The 13,274-nt window shown below is 46.5% G+C and overlaps 1 pseudogene; it reads left to right on the forward strand.

Moving 5' to 3' along the window:
• Nucleotides 1–12,220: 12,220 nt before the first annotated feature.
• LOC147679909 (small ribosomal subunit protein eS12-like) lies at nt 12,221–12,710 on the forward strand (annotated as a pseudogene).
• Nucleotides 12,711–13,274: the final 564 nt, after the last annotated feature.

Genomic DNA, 13,274 nt, shown 5'->3' on the forward strand with positions numbered 1-13,274 from the left:
ATTTTGCTAGTCCACTTCCCTTTACTGTCCGGAAGGCTTAGGCCCAGAGGAGTCGTCTGGGCTGGGTGGGAGGAGTATTTGCAATGGGTACAACTCACATCGGCCTTGTCCTCCACACACCTTCCCAACTAGCCTCTCTGCTCTCCTGACAGTGAGTGGCAATGTATTTGCAAGATGTCTGACACTGGGGACTAGTGTCTGATTTATGCACAACTCCCAACAGGGCCTTGTGATCCAAACACCAGTCTCCAGTGTCAAGCATATTTTCAGTACATCACCACTCACTGTCAGGTAAGCAGAGTTTCCGGTAGGCTATTTGGGCTGGGTGGGAAGAGTGTGTGTAGGATAAGCATGGGCGAATTTTGCGGATCTCGCGTTCGCGAATTTTGCGGATTTGCGGATTCGCAATCCGCAAAATCCGCGAATTCCCGCGAATTTGCGGATTTTTTTTTTTTTGTGTTCGCCCGTGTTTCTGCCAGTTCGCGAGGGTTTTTACAATTTCGCAATTTGCGAACTTACCTGTCGGGTCGCAAGTTTTGCGAACTTGTTGTTTCTACGTGTCCAGCCTGTTTGGGACACTCTTCTTCATCACTGCCACTCTCTGTCACCACTGCCACTCTCTGACTACTCATGCCACCCTCTGGCCCACCCATGCCACCCTCTGTTTCATCACCACACCCTCTGGTTGTCCAGTGTACATTATTTTCGGCAAAGCAAAGCACACCTTCCCTGCCTCAAGTGACCTGAATTAATTTGGGGCTGATTAATGTGTCACAGAATATTTTTTTAGCTGGCACCTGCTTCCTTAGTGCGCCCTGATTAGTGATCTTTTGCACTTGCTAAGTGCTTTCATTGTTGCAAAATTAGTTACAACACCTGCCCTGCCCCAACTGACAATAATGAATTAGGGGCTGATTAATGGATTTTAACTTCCAGCCTGGCTCCTGCTTGTCTCCCTTAGCTGTAATTCAGGACCTTTGTGGCATATGTGTAACTATTCTGAGGTTCAGAGCAGGGTCACATAATAGTTTCAACTGGCAACTGAACTCTGGAGGGGCCCCTCAGGAAGCACTACAGGAAATGGCTACTAATGATGAGCCTGAACTTTTGAACCTGGTAAGTAGTTACTTTCAGTTTTGCTAAGATCGTATTTCTGCAATTTTGCACTTATTCGCGGGGCGCGAACTCACGCGAACAGTGCGAGCAGTGCGAGCAAAATCCGCTGCTCGCGGATTTGCGGATTTTGCGGGAGATTCGCGAATCTCGCGGATTGCGAATTTCCCGAAAATCCGCAAAATCCGCGAGCGGAACGGATTTTCCGCCCATGCTTAGTGTAGGACAGGGCCTGATGGGAGATGTAGTCATGGCAAACACTCCTCCTCCCAACCTGCACAAACAGCCCACCAGGAACCATACTTATCTGACACTGAGTGGGAATGTACTAGCAAGATGGCTGACACTGCTGCATGGTACCTGGAGCAAAAGGCCTTGATGGGAGTTGTAGTCAAGTCAAACAGGCACCAGTGTAAGACATCCTGCTAGTACATTTTGCATCACTATGAGGTAAGCATAGTTCATGCTGGGTTGTTTGAACTGAATGGGAAGTTGTACGTAGGTCAGGGCCTGATGTGAGTTGTAGCCAATGCAAATACACCTCCCATCAAGCCCTGGTAACTCCCCAGGACCTATTCCTTCCCGACAGTGAGGAGAAGTGGACTAGCAAGATGGCTGACACTGGTGCACGGTGTTGAACTTGAAGCCAACTCCGATCAAGGCCCTGTGCTCCAAACACCATGCAACAGTGTCAGCCATCTTGTTAGTACACTTTCATTCACACCTGGTGTAATTGGTAACTTTATTGAAAAGTGGAGTAGGTACTTACCAGGCTTTGGTGCTTCTGGTAGTCCATAGACACTCTCTGGCAGAAGGATGGCACCCACCTTCTCCTCCCAGGAAGTGAAGTGTACAGGTGGTGCAGAAGGGCCACCAGCAGTCTGCTGGCTTTGCGCATCTTCTTTTGCTAGCAGTTTGTCATACACACAGCACATCATAGTACCTATTCCTGATATCATCCATTGTGCGCAGGATAGGTGCTTCAGCATGCACCTTGTTGCTTAGTTTAACTCTATTGAACATTTATGTAACAGGGCTTGCTTCATTGATTAAAACATTTGGTTTCTCCCTTACCCTGTATGCTGATGACACACAAATTGTCATCTCAGCCTACAACAATGACTCCAATATCTGCTGCCGATTCCATGACTGTGCGGGCAATCAGCCTATGTATGAATAAACATTACCTTAAGCTGAACTAAGAAAAGACTGATGTCATTTGTTTGTAAGCTTTTTCACTGATTGGGTCTAATCCTGGTGGCTGGAGGAATTAGGATCTCCCCAATCCCGGTTTTCAGGCAGAGAACCTATTAGTTGTCATTGACAATCAACTGAATTTTGGAAGCCAGGTTAATGCTGTTGTCTCCTCGGTTTCCTTCATCGTGAGGATGATTACAAAAATTCTTCCTCTTATTCCAGTTAACACTAAAAATGATTATCACAGCCTTAGGGCCCGATGTAGGTCGCCAATTGCCGGTCGGTAACGGCAGATTTCGGCCGTTACCGACCGGTATTTGTGATTTGACATGTAGGTAGGCTTCATTTACAGAATCGGTATATTTACCGATTCGGTAAATTTACCGATTCTGTAAAATACCGAATCAGTAAATTTACAGAATCGGTAAATACAGATGTAGGTGGCACTGAAAACAGTGCCACAGGCCATTACCGATTTGTTATTTACCATGTGATACTATTACATGGTAAATAATGAATTCCAGTGTACATGTACTTCTGTGCATGTACACCTGTGCCATGTGGCACACAGACTTGCCCTAAGGGCATGTATGTGTGTCACATGGCACACAAGGCAAAATCAGGGGTGCAACAGGGTGTCAAAGTGACAGGGTGTCAAAGTGACACCCTGTCACCCTTGCAAAATCTGTAATTTTACCGAATCGGTATTCACCGATTCGGTAATTGACATTGATTCCTATGGGCCTGTAGGCCCATAGGAATCAATGGCAATTACCGAATCCGTAAATACCGATTCGGTAATTACCGAATCATACAGATTCAGTAAAAATTACCGAATTTTTACCTACATCTGATTTACCGAATCTAGAATACCGAATCGGTAAAACTCGGTATTCTAGAGTCGGTAAATCAGATTTACCTACATCTGGGCCTTAGTTCCAGCTAAGCTAGGCTATTGCAATGGACTAATTGATTGTACATTTGCAAGAACAACACTTAAAAAGACTTAAAATCCTGCAAAATGCATTAGCTAGACTGCTCTTTGGTCTGCTTAAATTTTAATCAGTTTATATGGAATTCTACAAGCTCCATTGGTTGACATTCAGAAGCTGTATTCATTTCAAGGCCCTTTACATAGCCCACAAGGCCCTACACAATACAGGTCTTGAGTTTCTTAGACATGCCTTTGACTGGTAGGAACCCAGTAGGCTCCTGCCCTCATCTGGTGCTAAGAAGATGCTGGTTCCCAGATTTCACAGGGTGAAGTGTGGTGATTGGAGTTTTGTCACAGGAACAACCACGTTTTCGAATTACCTCCCTGCTTATTTTAGGGCTTTACCCTCCCTGACTTAATTTAAAAATCAGCTTAAGACTTGGCTTTTTAATAACTAATAGGGTCATTTCTATTTGTGTTAGAGTGAGCTTAGCGCCAAGACACCTTCAGGTATTTGTGAGCGCTCTATACATCTCTTTAACATAACATAACACAACATAACATAACAGATATAAATAATCAAACATTAACATATAAAATAATATTTTTAGCACTATTATTAATTCATATATTTGCTTCGTTCCTAAACTTTGAAGTACAAGATTCAGATTCACCGTTTACATAGCACATTGCACGAGGTGTTACCCGCCTATCCGGCTGAACCCAAAAACATCCCACTCCTCACACTACTGATCACTTCCCCAGGCAGCAGTCATATTGTTTCTAAATCATACCATACTTCCCTACAACTGAAGTCTACTGGGGTGGAGAAGGAGAAGGCAGCATGGGAACATGACCTGGGTCTCTCTATCTCAGATAAGACTTGGTATTATAGTTGCATGCAATCGAAACTTGTTTCTGGTAACCACTAGCATAAACTGCTACATTATAAGTATCTCCACAGGGCTTACACTACCCCTAAGGAGCTGGCCAAATGTAAACCCTCTCGATCCCACTGCTGTCCTAAAGGCCAGGCGGATCAGGCAGGTTTCCTTCTACTTTGACTCACATGCTTGCACAATCTCTTGCTCTCAACCCCCTCATGGCTCTGTTGGGGTATGTTCGACCATTACCATTAGGAGTGCGCAGTTTTTCTGCCATTTCCTTACTTCTAGTCAATTGGCAGATCTCACTTCACTGGGGTGCTCGCTCTCCTCCAATGATGTCAGCCTGCCTGAAAGATCTGTCCTACAGTGATGCTAACTCTGAATTGTATGCCTCTATTCAGCCAATTGCTTCCAGGCGCAAAGATATCTAGCAGCTGCTGCGGGATTACTTGTTGTCTTTAGATCTTACTGCAGATGATAGAGCAGCAGATTAAATGCTTGTTAATTATTCAATGCTGTACTGGGAGCAGCTTTGGCTTCCTTGTGATGCCCTAATGTTCTCCCCATGCCATTTGTAATGCCACAAATGGATTATTGTTTTTTATTTTTAGATCTGGCTTCACTGTATTTACCTGTTGTATAAAATGATAAATACACTTTTTTTTGAAAACTTTGAACCACAACATGAAAAATGAAATCATTGTTCAAAATAACAATTTTAAAATGTGAAAAAAATATTAAACCAATTAAAAAAAAAATCTTGGACAAATGAACACTTTAGAAAATGTATTTCCAAAAACAGAATGTATTCAAATAGTAAGCATATTAAAAATCTGATTTAATTTTTATTACCAAATATTTTCATTACTTATCAAATAGCATATAAATATACAACAAAGTATACATTTCTACATCATAATTAATACATGTATATTATATTTGCATAATTTACTTACACAAAACTACAAAAACGTTTTAAGTAAATGTAAATATAAAAATTATTAAAAAATATTATTACAATGACATTTGGAAAGGGGCGACCATTCGGTCCCCCCGAACGTATGGCGGAGTACCACGATCCCCCCGGGAAGCCATCTTGGGCGGGAGGCGAGTCTCGGCTGGTATGCCCGAAGCGGCGTAGCCGGGGCGCGCTTTTTCCCGCCCTGGAGTGGGCTGGCCTAGACACTGACGCGGCCGGCCACGCCCTTTAAGGCAGGCAGGGGCGGGTTGACGCCCGCCCTGAAGACGGATAAAAGGAGCAACAAGCCAAGAAAGCATCCTCTTGTTCCTGTGCTCTGAAGCTGCACCTCCTCGCTGCACGTGAGCTCGAGACGGAACGAAGAGCCAATTTTGAACGTGGTAATCTTTCTTTTTGTCTTGCAGATACTCTGTCTGAGAATGCCTAAGAAAGTTGGAAAGCGAGTTACTACCGACCAGATGCTCCGTATGCTCATGAAGGAGGTAACCGATCTAAAGAGGCAGATGACGGCTAGAGACGGGGAAGGGGGACCGAAACGACCGTTGGCAGGAGCCGCTCCAGGAGGGAAGGGCAAGAGGCCCAGACGGGGGCAGCGGGGGGAGACACCCCGGTTCCCGATACCCCACTCGAAAGGCCAACTCCGGTGCCGACAGAGGGGAATCCGATTCCCGTGGTGGTCACCCCCGTGTCCGGGGAGGATATGCCGCCCGAGTTGGCAGCACAATTGGCAGCGTGGTTGGGGAAAGATGGCGAGGGCGCCACGGCTGACGACGCACGGGTGTTGATGAAGCAACTGCGTGAAAAGAGGGAGGCGGTGAAGGCACCATCGCCAGTTATCACGCCGTCTCCGGCGGGTGGAAAATCGACTGGAGCAGGTCCAGCGGCAGACGCAGCTTCCGGTTCAGGTAAGCGGCCATTGCCGATTGCGAGGGATGAGTCTGCACCCTCACGAAGGGAAAAATTGGGTCAGCATGTTCCTTTGGCTATTAAGGAAAAGATGTGGGCAGATGAGTATGTAAACATGTTCTCGTTGCTTACTGATCATTATGAGATGGAGCATGTTAAGAGCCAAAAGGAGCTCATGCATCCGAGTGTTTGGCGCGCAAAGATGGCCGCCTTTAAGGTTGACGAAAACATTGGCAATTGGGGCAGGGCATGGGGAATTTTTACCGCCATCATGGGTGAACGTAGGCCCGAGTTGCTGTCCGAATTGCCTATTTATCAGTCACGGATCATGGAATATTCTGTATCGTATGGGGGCAATCAGTGGTTTTGTTACGATAATATTTTTAGAAAAGCGGAAGAACACGACAAGAACTTGACTTGGGATTGTTACGATTCTGTTTCATGGTCGAAAATGGAGAGTACTGGTATGTTGAAGTTACCATTGGTAGGGAGTAGCGGGGGTGAATCCTCCCGCCAATATGCTGGGACACCCTTTCGATCGAGTACAGGTAATGACTACCACTCGAAGCCGAACGGCAACGCAGGTAAAAGGGGGATTTGTTGGAACTTTAACAGAGGTAAATGTACGAGGCCCCAGGGGTCATGCAAGTTTAGACATGAATGCGGAGGGTGTGGGCAGCCATCCCATCCTGAGTCCATGTGCAGAGCCAAAACAGGTGATAACGGTGGTAGGGGAGGCGCCAAGCAGGTCTGAAATAGTCCGAGGGGCGCCTTTACCTACTCCGATTGATACCATGGCAATGATTCCTTGGCTCAGCGAGTACCCGGATCATGTTTCCGCTGGGGTGTTGCGGAACGGGTTTTCATATGGTTTCCGCATCCCAGTGGGGAATTTTCAGGGTTTAGCAAAATGTAAAAACCAACTGTCGGTCTTGCAACATGCAACCGTGGTACAGGAGAAGATTGGGAAGGAGGTTACTCGAGGTCGAGTCGCCGGACCATTTGATGAGCCACCATGTGCTAACTTTGTTTGTTCCCCTTTGGGGGTGGTCCCTAAGAAGGACCCGGGTGAGTTTAGGTTGATACATAATTTATCAGCCCCACGTGGTCTTTCCGTGAATGATGCGATAGACCCGGAAGTGTGTTCGGTGCGGTACGCATCCTTCGATGAGGCCGTCGCCATGTTGAATCGCCTAGGGCCCGGGGCGCTGATGGCAAAATCAGATATTGAGTCAGCATTCCGGTTGCTCCCGGTACACCCAGACGATCAGCGTCTCCTTGGTTTCATGTTTCAGGGTCACTATTACATGGATAGATGTATGCCGATGGGATGCTCTATATCTTGTGCCTATTTTGAAAAGTTCAGTTGTTTTCTGCAATGGGTCTTCACAAAGAGGACGGGTTTTCAGCATGTCATGCATTATCTCGATGACTTTTTGTTTCTGGGGGCGGCTGGGGATCTAGAATGTGGACAGGCTTTGAATGAATTTTGTGTCTTAATGAAGCATTTTGGTGTGCCACTAGCACCAGGTAAGACTGTGGGTCCCTCGACTTGCCTCGAGTTCCTGGGGATCGAGCTCGATTCAGAGGAAGGTTGTTTTCGATTACCAAGTGAAAAGGTGTTAAGATTCAGGGCTACCCTGAAAAAGTGTATTAGTGAGTCTAAAGTCAGACTGCATCAATTACAACAATTGGTGGGCCAGCTGAATTTTGCCCTGAGAGTAATGCCGATGGCCCGCCCTTTTTCCCGCTCGATCGCTCAGGTCATGGTCGGCCTGAAGGAGGGTCATCATCGCACGAGACTATCGGCAGAGGTTCGCCAGGACATGCGCATTTGGTTGGCATTTCTGGCGGAGTTCAATGGTCGAATTGTCTGGAATAAACCGGCGGTGTCCTCCGAAGAGCTGGGGCTGTGGACAGATTCGGCTGGGAGCATTGGTTTTGGTGCCATATTCGGCACACAATGGTCGGCCCAGAAATGGCCGTTATGGTGGCATGAGTGTGGGCTGACAAGTAACATTGCCTTTCTTGAACTTTTTCCCATTCTGGTGGCCCTGAAAACTTGGCCTGAGGGACTCAGAGATCACTCTGTGGTTTTTTGGTCTGATAACATGACCGTGGTTGAGTGTATCAATAGCCAGGCAGCACGATGCAAATGGATTCTGAGATTGCTCAAAGAAATTGTGTTATTGTGTATGCAATTGAACGTGCTATTTAGGGCAAGACATGTGCCGGGGGTGATGAATCAAGCGGCTGATGCGCTTTCTCGTTTTCGTATGCAGGCCTTCTGGGGTTTTCTGCCCACAGCGGACCCGGTGGCGGCACCCTTTCCCGAAGCTCTCTGGTCTCTCGGTGCCCCGAACTACAGAACCTCGTGGGAGAGAGTTTAGCATCCAGGACGAGGAAGGCATATGAAGGGGCGTTCCGATCCTATTGGGCCTTTTTGGGGACTGCTAGGGGAGAGCTTTGGGGTCAGGAAGAGCTAGTGGTAAAATTTCTGCTGTCCTTACATCAGGCAGGCAAATCAGTGGCTACGGCCCAGAGGCATCGGGCCGCCATTTCCTTTATGGCAAGGGCTCATGGGATCCAAGACCCGACTGCGTCTTTCGTGGTGCAAAAAGCGCTACGTGGGTGGCAACGCCTTGAGGGTCGCAGAGTAGACGAAAGGCGCCCGATAGGTTTGGATAGGTTGGCTCTGTTGTTATCGGTACTTCCTGCAACGTGTTCATCCCAGTATGAATCAGTGTTATTCCGAGCCGCTTTTGTGCTAGCATTCCATGGGGCTATGCGAGTAAGCGAACTAGTAGCAAGGAACAAGCAGGATGCCATGGGGGGACTGTGCCGAGAGCACGTGCAGATCAGGGGGGAGACCATGACTGTCTCGTTGGTCAGGTCCAAGACCGATCAAGGTGCGATCGGGGACAGCATAATCATACAAAGAATTCCCGGGTCTTCCATGTGCCCGGTGGTGTGCGTGGAGGAATATTTAACGCATAGGGTGGCATCATGGGGGGGGACCTTGTTGAGACACGCTGACGCCACCCCACTGACGAGGTTTCAGTTTCAGCGGGTGCTTGCGATGTCAATTTCGGCCGCGGGCCTGAACCCCGGCGAGTTTGGGACCCATTCCTTCCGGATAGGAGCTGCTACAGAGGCTACAGCCAGGGGTCTGAATGTCGAACAAATAAAACGTGTGGGGCGTTGGTCCTCAAACTGTTATAAGAGATACGTGCGGTTGCACATGTTGTGAAGCTGTAATGTTGTACTCACGCTTCTTGTTTTTGTTTGGTTTTCAGTTGCGCAAGCCTACGAGGCGGGGCGGACTGTGCAGTCGACCCGACACCGGGGGGCCAGCGGTCAGACATCACCGGCTGTGAAAAAGGAGGTGTGGGTCGTGGGCCACTCATACGTGAGGCGTGCCGCGGACGTATTCAAAGCAGGTGACATGATTCACGTGGCTGGGGAATACGGGTACAGTGTGTCCTTCTACGGAAAGGGCGGGCTCTGTATTGACCAGTTTCAATCATTTTTCGAGGGTTTGTTAGGGCGGACGAGGTCACCGCCGTCTGTAGTCATAGTACATCTTGGGGGCAACGATTTGGTGACCACTGGTAGACGACTTCTTCTCGAGGGGATGCTTTCCACTGTAAGTTGGTTGGCGAGAAGAGTTCCAGGGTGCACAATTGCATGGTCCCATATGATTCCACGGAAAGTGTGGCGGGGGGCTATTTCGGTTTCTGCTCTGAATCATTCAGTAAGAAAAATTAATAATAAAATGAGTAGATTGTTCCGTTCAAGTACACTGCATGCTATTTCGCATGGTTGTATTAAAGGGGATAGTATGTATTTGGGGGATGGTGTTCATTTGTCCCGGATGGGGAACGAGTTACTCATAGGAGACCTGATAGCTTGGCTAAAGACTTTGTGACATGACCTTTAGGCAGGAGTGTTGTGGGGGGTCCGGATAGCCGGTCAACTATCCGGCCTGTGGCGGTAAGGTCATGATCGGTGAGCAGTAATTGGAAGATCCCTAGGGGTGGGCGTCACCCATTACGGATGGGAGCGCTCGAGGGAGGTGGCCATTGGCCCCTCAACGGGGAGGCGGTCCCTTCTAAGGATGGGCCGCCGAAAGGAAAGGAAAGGCGGTCAAGGCCCCTTCCTGGGTAGGAGGGGCTACAGCCCCCTCCTGGGGAATTTCCCGGGGCCTGGACGTCTGCGACGGCAGATGTGGTAAGTTGTGTGGGGTTTGGGAGGGGGTCTACGCTACCTTCTAGATACCTCACACGAGTCCTCGGACGACCTTTAAATGGCGTCGAGTTTATTGGGGCCCCCGTCAAGTCAAAGGGAAATTGGTAAATGCACTTGAGGTACACCTCTGTGCGGTTGCCCCTCACAAGTGAGGGGGATATGTCTGGTTTAGGGATCTTGACACCGGTTACGACCTTGCCGTTGGCCCTTAAACGTTAGGATGTACAATTTCAAGTTAAACGTTTTGTAGGATGTTAGTTCGGCTAGGAGAACCTTTGTATTAGAGAATATGTTAAGGTTAGCCAAACATCGCAATGTGGAAATGAAATTGTACATTAATATGAAACTGTTATTTTAATGTTTTAATTTTGTTTCATATTTTTAATAAATACGGCCGGGAGGGTCACTCCCTCCCGCCTTCCAAAAGTTCAGAACCGTTTCCGGTTTCCCATTCTTGGGGATTGTGTTGAGAGGGGGTGGCGGGTATCTCAGCCATATGGAAAGGGGCGACCATTCGGTCCCCCCGAACGTATGGCGGAGTACCACGATCCCCCCGGGAAGCCATCTTGGGCGGGAGGCGAGTCTCGGCTGGTATGCCCGAAGCGGCGTAGCCGGGGCGCGCTTTTTCCCGCCCTGGAGTGGGCTGGCCTAGACACTGACGCGGCCGGCCACGCCCTTTAAGGCAGGCAGGGGCGGGTTGACGCCCGCCCTGAAGACGGATAAAAGGAGCAACAAGCCAAGAAAGCATCCTCTTGTTCCTGTGCTCTGAAGCTGCACCTCCTCGCTGCACGTGAGCTCGAGACGGAACGAAGAGCCAATTTTGACCCACCCACCAGCCCCTGAGGACAGCAAGTGGTTTGAATAAAGTTTGATATGGTAACACTAATTTGTTTTTTTTTTGCAGGTTGTGATGACTATTGTGATAACTGTGAATATGCAATAAAGAATGGTCGAATTATAATATGTTTTGCAAATAAAGTAATTATGCACTAGTGTTGATCAGTAATCATGCCTTTTAATAAAGTTTTAAATTGTTACTGTCTTTTAGTAATTTAGTCATTTAGTAATTTAGTTAGAATTGTCGTATTTATTTTGGTCGGGCGGTAAGGTCATGATCGGTGAGCAGTAATTGGAAGATCCCTAGGGGTGGGCGTCACCCATTACGGATGGGAGCGCTCGAGGGAGGTGGCCATTGGCCCCTCAACGGGGAGGCGGTCCCTTCTAAGGATGGGCCGCCGAAAGGAAAGGAAAGGCGGTCAAGGCCCCTTCCTGGGTAGGAGGGGCTACAGCCCCCTCCTGGGGAATTTCCCGGGGCCTGGACGTCTGCGACGGCAGATGTGGTAAGTTGTGTGGGGTTTGGGAGGGGGTCTACGCTACCTTCTAGATACCTCACACGAGTCCTCGGACGACCTTTAAATGGCGTCGAGTTTATTGGGGCCCCCGTCAAGTCAAAGGGAAATTGGTAAATGCACTTGAGGTACACCTCTGTGCGGTTGCCCCTCACAAGTGAGGGGGATATGTCTGGTTTAGGGATCTTGACACCGGTTACGACCTTGCCGTTGGCCCTTAAACGTTAGGATGTACAATTTCAAGTTAAACGTTTTGTAGGATGTTAGTTCGGCTAGGAGAACCTTTGTATTAGAGAATATGTTAAGGTTAGCCAAACATCGCAATGTGGAAATGAAATTGTACATTAATATGAAACTGTTATTTTAATGTTTTAATTTTGTTTCATATTTTTAATAAATACGGCCGGGAGGGTCACTCCCTCCCGCCTTCCAAAAGTTCAGAACCGTTTCCGGTTTCCCATTCTTGGGGATTGTGTTGCGAGGGGGTGGCGGGTATCTCAGCCATAGTCATTTTCAACATAACAAAACCTTAAAAATGTTAGTTTTTGCTCTTTCCCGAACATCTATGAGATTCAACCGGTGAAACCCGCCCAACAACTGTCCAATGATGGCCGAGGAAGGCATTGCTGCTGGAGGTGTAATGGATGTCAACAAAATGTTTTTGTTTTTATTTGGCCTTGGCCTGCGCCTTGACGCCCTTGGGCTAAGTTGTGCATTATAAAATGTGTTTCATTCATTCATTCATTCACTGCTCTGCAGGAAGTGCTGAAGACCGCAATCATCCATAATAGATTAGCCCGTGGCATTTGTGAAGCTGCCAAGGCATTGGACAAACGTCGTACTCACCTTTGTGTACTTGCTTCCAACTGTGATGAGGCAATGTATGTCAAGTTGGTTGAAGCACTGTGTGCTGAACACCAGATCAATTTGATAAAAGTTGATGACAGAAAAAAGCTGGGGGGTGGGTTGGCCTTTGCAAAATTGAACGAGAAGACAAACCCCGAAAAGTAGTTGGCTGCAGCGGTGTGGTTGTCAAGGAATAAGGCAACGAATCTCAGGCCAAAGATGTCATTGAAGAATTCTTTAAAAAGAAGTAAACAGTCTTGAAAAAATATACCAAAACAAATTAATTTAATAAATAGTAGTTTTGCTTTTTATACCAAAAATTTTAAAATGAAAAGTTTCAGTAATACAAATTGTTATTTGCCTTGTCATATATTTGTAATTAAAAAAATGTTTTTGCAATTTAAATATTTATTTTAATATTTGCAATTTTTAATGTAATATAATTAATAAATATTCTATTTAATTATACATTATTGCTAATTCAAATTATTAATCTAACAAAACACATTTAAAACTTTTACAATATTAATTTGCATATCATTAAATTAATTATAATTACATTTACATTAAAATATCCACTTTTCAAAAATCTCCTCGCTCTAGCAATTAATTGGTTTTAAACATGAATACAACTAAAAAGACAAATGTCAACACATTCATAGTTAATAAATTATCTAACTAAAAACACAAATAAAAACATTAATAAACACATATAACCAAACACGCTACAATAAATTACATACAAAATAACACTTACAAAAAATATTACATACAATGATATTTTCTATATCAATATTTTTTACAATGATATTAAA

The sequence above is a fragment of the Lissotriton vulgaris genome, chromosome 11 (assembly GCF_964263255.1).
Source record: "Lissotriton vulgaris chromosome 11, aLisVul1.2, whole genome shotgun sequence".
In the NCBI taxonomy this organism is placed as follows: Eukaryota; Metazoa; Chordata; class Amphibia; order Caudata; family Salamandridae; genus Lissotriton; species Lissotriton vulgaris.